The sequence below is a fragment of the Myodes glareolus genome, chromosome 25 (genome assembly GCF_982192425.1).
Source record: "Myodes glareolus chromosome 25, mMyoGla1.1, whole genome shotgun sequence".
In the NCBI taxonomy this organism is placed as follows: domain Eukaryota; kingdom Metazoa; phylum Chordata; class Mammalia; order Rodentia; family Cricetidae; genus Myodes; species Myodes glareolus.
Window position 1 is genome coordinate 38,357,427 of NC_142050.1, and position 12,301 is coordinate 38,369,727.

The window sequence follows — 12,301 nt, forward strand, 5'->3', positions numbered from 1 at the left end:
ACATTCCATCTTCCAAAGATACCCCCTATCCATGAATAATCATAATCTCACCTAACAGCAGCCAAAGTTCTCTTCCTTCTGTCGGGGTCTGGTGCTAGCCTGGACCATAAATTATTTCTCTGGACCAGACCCCAACATAAATCTCTCTCTGGACCAGCGCTGAGGTGTGGAAATAAAGACACAACTCACGTGGCTTTATGGGGAGGGAGATTCTCCATGATCCCTTATGAAATCCTGAGTTCACATCTTGAAGAATTCCTCCTGCTTTAATTCTCCAAATAGCCATATATATATATATATATATATATATATATATATATATATATATATATATATATATATAAAACTTAACTGAGGGGGAAATGCATTAGCATTCTGTCTCCTAGGTAACCAGGTGAATGTCTTTTAGTCATGTCCACATCTACCTATCTGCTCTGGATGCTTGCTGTCACATAGGCTAGAATTAGCATCTCTATCAGGCATCCTCCAAATTACAAAGGATTGTTAGGTAGTGACAGCCTGTCTGGAAGGGACAGCCTGTCTGGAAGGGACAGCCTGTCTGGAAGGTTAGGTGACCACTTCAGGTGGGGAACTATGGCTTGATAGCCTGGCTGGCACACCATATAGAAACCATGGGCTACACCTTTCTACCTTCCATCTCTCTACAGCTGCCTTTAAATAATCCAACAGTCTGAGATCATTGGGGAGGGATCCTGCAAATACTGAGACAGATGTAAGACTCTTCTGATTCTGGAACCTAGAGGATATCCCCAATACTCAATGTCATAGTCCTTCAGGGTCTTCAAGAGAACATAGATTGATTTTATGGGCAAAAGCCCATACTTTCAATTGTCAGCTTTTTTCACTATGTAGAAAGTGCCTTTGTGTCAGTGTTAGATATGAAGGAATTCTAGTCCCTATCTTTGACAGAGCAAATTTTTTCCCAAAGATTCCAGGCAAGTGCTAACTGACTCTTTCTTTGTTGCACCAACAGCTCTGTTCCACAAACCAGCTCCCAAATAACTAATAATCAAATAACACAGAGACTTATTATTAATTATAAATGCTCGGATGAAAACTTACGCTTGTTACTAACTAGCCCTTACCTCTAAAACAATATTGCTTATCTGCACTCTACCACATGGCAGTACCTTTTTTCTGTATGGCATGTTCATCTGCTGCTTTCTCTGCATCTTGCTGGTGACTCCTGTTGACCCTGCCCTCCTCCTTCTCTTCTTCCTCCTTCTCTTCCTCCTCCTCCTCCTCCTGCTCCTTCTTCTTCTTCCCAGCATCCTCTTAGTTTGATTCTCTTGCCTAACTTCTTCATGACTAGTTATTGGCCAGTCAGCTCTTCATTAAATCAGTGAGAGTAATACTTAATCACAGTGTACGATAAGTATTATTTTGCAGCAGGTAGGGACAACTTCCAGTAGCTTCCAAGGATTGCGTTTTCTGCTCTTCGAGAACATCACTCAGTGATTTAATAGTGATAAAAGAACATGGGATTGGAAAAACACAAGCTTCTCTCTGGATCTGCACATATTCATGTCTCTTTGGCATTTTCTGTGACATAGGACATGTTCTTGAACCTGGGGTTTGTGTCTAAGATGCTGCCCCAGGGATCTAAAAGTCAATCACGTCAGACACACATCTCTACCACCAAAGGTGCCCATTTATTTTCAAGAGAAGCTCTGTCATGCGTGTCTAATTTTGGATATTGTAACATGACATTGTCATTTACAAAACTTATACTTAGGAACCACACAGTTAAATTACAAATATATCATAAAAATCATATTTTAATTAAGTATGTGAATTTATGTTGGGCCACATTCATGGCTATCCTGGGCACATGTAATCCAGAGGAGGCAAGTTGGTCATGCTGATAAGGATTTCCACAACTGTGAAAGGAGGCTAGTCCTCAGTCCTTGAGTAACAGAAGGCCTTGGTTTTATGATTTTTAAAAAATGCTGCAAGATCCCCCACAGAGCAGCCGCAAGCAGCTTGGGACCACCGGGCTGGCAGCGGGCAAGGCCCAGCCTTGCTGTGAGCGGCTGGGCAGGCAAGTGGATGGAAGACACGTGGGCAGACACATCGTACAGGATAGAATTGGATATTTATTAATTAAAGGAGAGAGAGGGGGGGAGAAGGAGAAGAGAAGAAGAGGAGGAAAGAGACAGAGAAAGGCCCCGAGAGAGACACTCACGACCTACAGAACCTAAGATGTCCCCCAAGGGTCGCCGGGAGTGGGCGTGGCTTGCCTCTTAAAGAGACAAAAACCATAACACTTGGGGCTATAGACTGCAGAAGATCATGGAAAGCAGGTTAGTGTTAAGACTGATGATTTTCATAAGCTGCATCTTGGTGAAACAGGACTTGGAAGAGAATAGAATCGACACAGGTCTCCAAACTCAACCTTCATGCCCACATGCAGGTGAGCATTCAAACAGATCAGGCATGTTCATGGTTTTATGGTCATAGACTTCAGGTATATATTTAGAAATTCATCCATTACCTTTAATGCCTTCGTTCATATATATATATATATATATATATATATATATATATATATATTTTCACAATTGATACCTAAAGTCAGTGATGCACACTGAAAACATCACCCATCACCATTGTTTGGGAAAGGGTCGGCTCAAACACCATGTAGCTATGAGCGGAAGCCTGGATAAGGGTATAGGCATGATGGTATTGTCAATGTACTTTCTGTGACTAGACAACACCACAGCTATAAATGATACATTTAAATAGATCTGTTTTAGAAGCTGAGGGTCTTTGGGTAGTAGGACAGGCAAACGCTCATGAGAAGAAAAATCAGGCCTAACTCACACCTGACCAGCAGGAACCTGTCCCTTGATAACAGCGTCAATCCATTGATGAGGAGAGACTTCTCCTTCTGCTCTCCTCTCCTCACTAAAGGGGTCATCTCTCCTCCCCCTTCCAACCTGATAATGAAATGGCAATTAACCTTAACATGAGTTTGCAGAGGACACTCGGTCCAGAGGAAATGAATAGAGAAGGGGCTGGAGACATTCTAGCTTTCTAGTGGGGATGCATGCAGGAACCCACAGATGGCCTTACACAAACAAAATGCCGAACATGAATAATTAACTACAATACTAATCTACTGAAAGTGCAATATCAGTCTGGCACAGCTTGGATGCCCTAGGAAGCATATTCCAAGACAATGCATGCTCATCTCTTGTGGCTGCTTAACAAATTACCCTTGTTCAGTAGTTTAAAAAAAAACAGTTTTGGAAACCAGAAATCTAAAATGGATCTGTGGAGTTACATTCCTTCTGATTCTTGGCGAAACTAACAGGCAAATGTCAGAGTATTAGAACATTCCATGAAGTCAAGTTCACATCACATGGGATGGCCACGTGGTGAACATCATGCTCACATGAGATGGTTATGTGATTAAGTTCACATTCACATGGGACACCAATATTGATGTGGCATTAATATTGAATTCTGGTCTTGATAGGTCCTAAACCCAGAAATAAGTGTAGTTTACCCTTTATATATAAGCACCAAAACAAGACATAAGCCCTAAAAATGGACAAATACACACACACACACACACACACACACACACCCCACATGCACATGGAATTATTTTTAAGGCTTTTCAAAATATTGTTTCCTGGTGGGAAAATGTATCAAAGTTTACCTGCTCTCATTTTCAGAATTTCCCCTGCCCAATTCCTAAAGCGTATGAACTATCCCACAAATCTCAGGTTTTTCCAGCCTGAAGTCAAGCAGTTGCACAAACCCATTTAAAAATATAAACGTTTTAGCTAGTTGGGAAAGATATTGTGAAAATAATTCACTGATTGCTCAGTATTAAAATATTTTAGACTCTAAGGTATTTTTTTAAGAAAAAAAAACAGTCTGATGTGCTTCTGTGTTCCATCTCCTAATTTACGAGTGGAGAGAGTGGTAGGGAGCTCACACTGTCACCGGGAGAAGCAGGACATAGTATGTACTGAGCCTCTGTGGATGTTTTCATTGCCCTTTAAACATTCATGTGGGCACTTTGCAGGACACTAAACATGAGCCCAGCCTCAGAGCTTTCCCTGAGTCCCATCACACACCTCTCAACTGATGCTGGTTGACAGAGAGATGGAAGAAGAAGAAGAAAGCTGTATTGCTTGGCCTCATCCCAACATGAATATGGGGCTTGTTGGTACTGAATTTAAGCTGGAAGTTGGCATCAGCTGTGTTCATGTAGCTTTCTGTTTGGAATCTTCTCACTGCACTGTGACTGGAGAGTCCACAGATCTGATGATTGAAACCTATTCCAAATGGCAAGTCTAAAACATTTTCCTCTGCATGGAAAGGAATATAATTTCTCTATCAGTGAGAAAGACTCCTGTAAAGAAAAAGAAAGGAAGGAAGGAAGGAAGAAAGAAAGAAAGGAAGAAAGGAAGGAAGAGAAAAGGAAAAGCAGATTAACAAGGAGAAATGAGCAGAATTCTTAACAATCAAACACCAGCAAAAAGCTCAAAGCAGTGGCTTAGGACTCTGTCTTAGATAGATAGCACTTGCCACAAAAAACGATAGCATTTAGAGAGGAGATCAAATAGGGAGGTGATGTTGATTTTGTTTTTTATTGGCAACGATTTAGGGGATGGTAAACACATGACAGATAAAGATTGGTTAAATAATCCCCCTAATGCTGATGATGACCTAAAGCTGTCCTCTGTGGTTAGCCTTTGTTGTCTGTGGACTAAAGTTCTGAGGGAAAAAAAAGATACACTAGTATTCAGGAGTGTACAGAGCTGCAGACCTTAGAACTTCACAATGGAGAGATGGGGTGTCGCAGATGGATAGCCCAAAGCATCCTTTCTTACCTTTAATAGCCATTTGCCACCAAGTCCTCTCCTGACCCATGCTTATGTCTACTAAGTAAGACATTAGGAGTGATACAATTAAAAACTTCTGACCATCCAACTCTAGGAAGGTCATCACACAGCATCTGAAACCCATGGAAGAGAGTTCTCTACTTTGCTGTAACCTACCAATCTGACATGCCAAATTAAATTACGACTTTATTTTATTCTGTGATTGTAAATGTTCAACTAACCTGTCCCACAGTGGAACACGTCATTCAAGGCAACTTGAATATGTCTCCCAAACTATGGCCATATTTGGCTGAGAATAAATTCACTTTCTGTTGACTTTCCCTAGGGAGACACCAGCAAATGAATGTCCATTTTCTTTAGATAGGGTGACAAGGACAGACCTCCAAAGAAATGATTCCAGAAGTCTAGATGTGTGAATCAGTGAATTTGATTGGGGTTACTCAGAGCCGCATGGGTGAGGGATGACCAACAGGAACATGGGCGACACATAGAAGACAGCAGCACTGGAGAAGTTGCTGTCCCCCAACATCCTCACCCAATATCCTCAGACCTTCTGGCCCCAGCAACCTTTCCTTGCATCTATAGCCTGTGAAGAGGTGGGCCAATAGGGATCAAATGTGAATGTGTCCCATTTTATGATAATCTTGGGCGAGAGTGATCACAGCTGTCCCCATTTCAAGCCACCAATGACCATGTCATGCCCTCAAAACAGACTTCCACAACGTCTTTTTATATTAAAGTCTGTCCTGTTTTGTTGACATCTCAATAGTCAGAGGTGGCAAGATACAAAGTCTTTGTAACTAACTGCCTGGGTCTCAAGCACGCCGAAGGAAAGCAGGAAGCTCCCCTGCATCTGTCCCTCATCTTCAGTGCAACTCAGCTTCAGGCTATATTTTGAACAGACACATTTTTTTGGTGCCCCTACATTTCCGTGGCCTCTTCTGCCTCATGGCTTTGTCTCTATCTCTCGCTGCCTTCTTCACACTGGCCTAGGGCATCTCTGATTTTGTGCTTGATTCTCCTGTCTTCTGTGCATTCTGACCTGATCCTCTTCTTCCTGCTTTCGGAGATACCAAACTTCTGCTGTTTATTTTAACTCAGCCCCTCCTTGCCATAGTCCCTACCAACCAGTGTGGTTTTCTTTGTTTTCATTTACCACTATCTAAAATTGTCTCACTCCTTTAATTACTTCATGATTTAGTTCCAAATCGTAAAACTGTTTGTATTATATATTGTGAACTTTCCAGAAACGGTTGGCTGGCGATAGAAGAATGGACGGATGAGAGATTGAAAGAATGAGCAAGTGAAACTACAGGAAGAGAGGCTCTGGACCACTGGAGGGCTCTGCCACACCAGGCCAGCACAGTCTGCCCCCCCCCCCACCGTCGGAACCGGAGGGCGGCGGTAGCGGTTTCCCGCTGGGGGGAGGAAGAGTTTTGCGAGAGCACACAGGGAAGGCAGCGCTCCAAGCGGCGGGAAGCGGTAAGTTCAGGGAGCGAGTGCGGGCCTCTGGGTGTGTGTGGCCCGGGTGTGGGGTGCAGTCGCCAGTGACTGGGCTCAGCGGGGTGTCCCGGGAACCGGCCTGGCGCCCGGGGATCGGCCGAGCAGTTGCTGGTTGCGGCACTGCAGGAGGAGGGGGCCGGGCCGGCTAGCGCGCGTGCCCGTGGTCCTTGCGAGTCAGGTGTTCGAGTCCCAGAGCTGTCCTTAATCTGTGCCCCCCTAAATCACCACTCCCCTCGGGCAGTGGGGCCCACCGGAACAGAAATGGAATCAGTAGTATTTGATGGGCGGGTCGGTTCATTCATTCCGTTTTCTAGGTTCTGCTGATGGAGATGGCTAGAACCTGCCCCAAGGAGCACTGCTTTAGTGAGAAAATCCTCACTCTCCTGGTCAGGAGAGGGGCTGAGGTTAGAATTTGGGAGCTTATGGGGTTGGGGACAACCTGCTTTAAAGGGAAATATATGCTAATTTAAACACGAAATTGAGGTGTTTTTTTTTTTTTTTAAACTGACGTTAATGAGAATGAAAATTCTGGCTGCTGACAAGGGACTATACACTGTTAATGCCGTACATATTTGTGAAGACAACTTAGATACGGAAATATGTACAGATTTTAGTCACAACCCCATCACAGCTGATCTTTACAGCCAAATTAAGTAATTAGGGCAGATGGTGTTTCTTCGTTTTACTAGTGAAGAAGTTAATTGTCTTACCCAGGGTCTCACTACCTGTGAGTGACAAAGCTGGGATTTAGTTCAGGCAGCTTGACCAGTCCTCTTTGCACACTAGGCTGCCTGCGTATTCCCCGTCCTTCAGTGATATATGAATCATTTATGACAAAAAAAGGTGGGGGGGAGTTGCTGGGGAGGGAGTGACTTTTAAAGACACTTCTCTCAGAGTGCCCTCGACTGACATCTTTCTATACTAGCTTCTGTTGTGCGCAGATTATGATTCCCAGAGAGACCACCAGGAACCAGAGAAGCCCAGACTAGTTGGGAACTAACCGGCCTCCAACACCCCCTCACAGCGAGGTAGAGAGGAGTTAAAAGTTACTTTGTGGGATTAGTTTTTAAAGGCAAAAGAAACAAGCAGCCCTTCAGGGTGGCTAGGGAGGTTTAGCACAGTGTAACTTTTGGAAGATCTTTGTTCCCTCTGCCATCCTGCTTTGTCAGCTTCTTCTTTGTTTTCAGAACAAGGCTACCCTGCCCCTGAATCAATCAGGCCATCTTTATCCGTCTCCATCAGCCAGGTGGCCCGGTGTCCTTGTGCTTTGGAATTTCCCAAATTGGAGGGAAAAGGCCACGATCTTTCTGGGAATATGAAGCTAGTTTCTAATTTTAAAACATTCTGCTAGGAAATTCCTTTCTCACCCCTTTGAAAATAAGGGGTGAGGGTCTCACACCCTCCACTTGGATAGTTTTAGCAACTCTCATACTTTGCTTTCACAGTCGTGAGTTCCAGTTCTGTAGCCTGTGTCCAATCTCTCCTATTTCCAAACAGCCACGTCCAGACATTTGTGTGGGCTCCCCTGAGTGTGCCCGGCAGGTGTAACAGGCTAGAGTCTCCTTAGCCGCACACTGTTTTTCCAAAAACTTGCAATATCAATTAAAGACTTAAAATCTCGTTCTGTGTTTTGCCTAAGCACAAACCCTGGCTTGTTTTCTCATCTCTCACCTCATGTAATCAGTTGGTCACCAAGCACTGCCAGACCACAACCTCCCTTGAGACAAAAGGACTCCTGTTCCTCCCTTTAGTTGACCAGACATTATGGCAGCCCCTCCCCTCCACCCCACCACCTTAAGCTTTACTTTTCAGTTCTCACAGTCTGTTTTATATTCTGCAGCTCAATTATGATTATGTCCTTTATCTGCTAAAAATCTCAAGGTCTTTTTTTCCATTGTCTTCTGCATAATGTCCAAAGCCCTTAGTGTGGACTCAGTCTTTTCATATCTTCCCACCTCTACCATCTTTTATCTTTAAACTACTGTTTCTCAAAGTCTGGTGTGTTTATCGCCTATGTTAAATTATGGTAGTGATTGCTAACTAATTAATATGAGATGATACTCAGTTCTGGAACAAAGGGGCTTTGGGGGAAGGGAGATAATAACTAAGAACACACATTTCCAGCATATTTTGTGCATTCTAATAAGGTTTAATAAGGACCCCAAAGACTGGGAACCAGTGTTCTAGAAGCTCTCCTGTACTTACACTCTATTGATGGTGCTTAGGCGTGTTAATCTCCAGTGTAGTACATTGGCAGTTGAGGAAGCAGTAGAAGCAGGCAGTTGTTGTGTTCTCACCTGAAACGGACTTCCTGTATAAGGCCCTCATCTGATGCCTGCAGGAAATGATCGCTTTTATTTCTTAAGATGAAGGGCCACAGGAGGACCTGAACAAACAGACCTGTTGTCATGGCACCTTGTTCTGTCATGTTTCTGTACAACTTGCTGCTCTTCGTGAAATTTAACATACACAGGGTTGTATTTCTGAAAGTTCGTTGTCAGGTAAAACTCATCATGTAGACTTATATCCTTTTTGTTTGTTTGTTAATATGTTTTGTTACAGGAGTCTTTGTCCTGGGTGAGAAGAGAAATTACTTCCTCCATCTACTACCGTCTTGTTTTTTAACACACCCACACACATATATATTTATGGCCTTTGTATACTTTTTTGCTCAGGTAGCTATAACTGGGGTGGCTTAAATAACAAAAATTTATTTCTCACAATGTCCAAAGTGGAAGTATGAATCCAAGATGGTTGCACTGGTGTGGTACACTCTTCTTAGTTTGCAGGTGGCTGTCTTCTGGCTGTGTCTTCAGAGGGTGGGTTGTGCGTGGATGAGATGTGACATCTGGCTGGTGTCTCTTCTTAGGTGCTAATCCTGTTATGAAGGTAACACCCTTGTTGTCCATTATTTCTCCATCCTAATGCCATTTCACTTGGGAGTAGGAGATTCACTTAGAAGTTCGGAAACACAGATGCTCAGAACGTAGCATATTCCTAACTCCTTCCCTCTGACTCCTGGTCCATAGGGCTCTGTCTGGCCCTGCAGGTCCATCCCACTTAGACCCATGTTTGTGGACTTCTGTCCTCTTCTCCCAACCTTTATCTTACTGTGTTGCAACTTAGCTCATGTGGTTGTACTGCACTTAGGGATTTAACAAGTATGAGCATTTGAGAGTGGGACTTAACCCTTCCCTGCCCTTGTGCTTAACACAGAGCAGGTGTTGTCTATTAAAGACCTCATGAATGTATACGTGTTTAGGGCCTGATGGGGAGAGGTCAGTGATTACATGGGCCTTTGGGACTTTGTGTGCACTGGCCTGGATCGCTTTATTGATGTCTGCAGTATGGATGTTTCTTCCTAGGGGAGCGATTTTAACCAAGGGAAGTTAAAGGGAGAAATATTTTCCATCTATTTAGATAATAATTTATTTTAGAAAACTTAGCATTGTATGTATGTTGCAATTTTAAGATGTCATTTACCATCCTACAACTTAGAGAAAATTATTTGAAACTTCTACCTTTGTTTTTTGGTGTTTTGATTAATAGTCATATTTGAACATAATTGGGATAACACTGGTTATAGATATCTTTTGCCCTGCTAATTTTTCTTACTTTGTATTTTGAGTTTTTTCTGTGTCTCTAAAAATTCTCCATTAAAAAATTGAATTGTTATATGACTCACTTGCTTGATAGATATTTCTAGAATACTTATGATGTGCCAGATTTTACTTGATATGTAGGTTCTACCCGTGACCAAAGCCCTTCATTCATGGAGTTTACCTTAGTGGATAAGCTAAGTGACATATTAATTAATATAAATATCATCAAATGATGCCATACAAAAACAGAATAAACATTGTGCGATTTTGTTTTTCCATTGTGCGATTTTGTTTTTCCATAAAGAGCTAATTCACCTTTCTTGCAGGAGTAGTGTAGGCATATCAAAGATCCCAGAATAGAATATAACAAAAGTTTATTTATTTTGAGATAAACTCACAGTCAGGGTAGCCATCTGCAGTCCTTTGTGCCCTAGGAACAGGGAATCAAATCTAGCAGAAAAAAGAGGATTGTGCACCCTTTTGACTGCACTTATAGTACCTGAGACCATGTCCGGAATGGGCAGTAACTGAAAGGCTGTTGGCTGAAGGAGTTCCTACAACACCTCTTCCTTTTGCCTAAATAAGAGGGTTCTAAACCTAATACAAAACTATACAATAATAACAAATATCAAGTATTGTACAGGGAAAAGAAGAGGCAAAAACATACATAAAAATTAGAATTACAACCAGCATGAACAACATCAAGCAAGAAACATATGCTAAATGTTTCAACAGAATAGGCAAGAATATCTTTTTTTGTTGTGTTTTGTCATCGGTGAATATGATGATTTAAAACTTTATTTTATATGTGAATAATAATAGCTCTTTGTAATTTGATGTCTTTGATTAGTTGAGCATTTTTTACTTAGCCACGTGCATTGAGTTTTTTATTCGTGTTGTTTCTTGATTTTCATATTGACCACGTGATGTTTTCTTCTGTTTTGAATAAGCGGTTGCTGGTATCTTCGATGCCTCATATGTAATAGACAAATACTCAATAGTGGTGTGGTGGAACAGACATCAGAGGAAGCCTGGAAATCTTCTCCACTTACCTCCCTCCTCCTTCCTTATGATATGGATAGGGAAAGGTGATTGGATAAGGAAGAAGGAGAGTGTAGGTAGAAATACATGAATAAAGAAGGAAGTGAAGATCGTGAGTGGATGAGAAGATGCTGATGATGTTATGAGACAGGGAAGGAGGAGAGGAACCACAGCAGAAGTGGAGAAGAGAAAACAAAAGGAAAAAGGGGCGGGGCGACCATAGAAGATTGACTAATAGGATGCTCCATGCTTATCTTGGATAATTTGTTTTTCCTTTTCCTGCCTGTCAGATGTGTAGGAGATGACTACAAGTAGTAAATTGAAATTGTAACTCATCCATCTCCTTGGGATTATTGTCCAGTTTTTCTTACTGTGATCTCTGTCTGTGTCTGTCACCCCCTGTCTGCTGGACACTTGTTGGCTCTGCTTTCTCCATCCCCCGTGACTATCTTCATCTATTTCATTAGACTGGGTTAATTTAAATGAGATCCCAGCTTGGCACCCTTTGTGTATGAATAAGGAATTCAGTGTATCATGTGTTACATCAGCCTTCAGACGTAGCAGGAGAAGAAAGTGCCAAATTTTCTATTCTGGCTGTGTATGCTAAGTTTATATAAGCAGGGTTATTTTTTGTATAAAAATCATAAAATCTTAAGACAATCAACGTAATTGTAGTCTTATAATTATGTAACCAAGTGCTATGTCTATGTATACCAACACAGAAATCCAGATATTACATATTGCTTTGCTGACCAGGGAAGAGGTAGGAACTGTATTGGAAAAGAGATCCACACTTGATACTCTTACGAGTGTTCTCAGTTTACTGCTGATAAAAATCTCGACACTGTAGTGTGTGGTCTGATAATCTGCAGCGGAGTGGTTCTTTCCGTGCGGGTACTCCAGAGCTAGGCACCAAGCTCTGTTAGCTAGTGTCCGCACAGCTTAGCATTTGTAAGGTAAGGAAAGGTTTAGCAGCCTTTCGTCCAGTTTCTATCCTGGGCCTCAGGGGAGCCTGTACAGTCTCTGCAGGGCCTCTAAGCTGATGCTGGCTCACTCCCCCCTCCCCCGTCCCCACCAGGTAAAGATCTGAAGAGCACACTTTGTCTTCAGAGGTCCTCTAATACTCTATGAAGTCTTCAGACTTTTTAAAAGACCCTTTGGTTCTCCAGCGTGAAGAGGCCTCACTCTGAAGGAGGTTTGAAAGAGCTTGACTGAAGGCCTCACGTGCTCCTTCTCCACTCTTGAAATCCAAGGTTACAGGCGCAGATACAG

The 12,301-nt window shown here is 42.5% G+C and overlaps 1 long non-coding RNA gene across 1 annotated transcript in view; it reads left to right on the top strand.

Moving 5' to 3' along the window:
• The first annotated feature begins 6,307 nt into the window (after positions 1-6,307).
• The window catches only part of LOC148117889 (uncharacterized), a 54,179-nt gene continuing 48,185 nt past the window's right edge, over positions 6,308-12,301 (top strand). The window contains exon 1 of the long non-coding RNA XR_015736659.1: positions 6,308-6,365. This is a non-coding gene — a long non-coding RNA (uncharacterized LOC148117889). The remainder of the gene's footprint in view (positions 6,366-12,301) is intronic.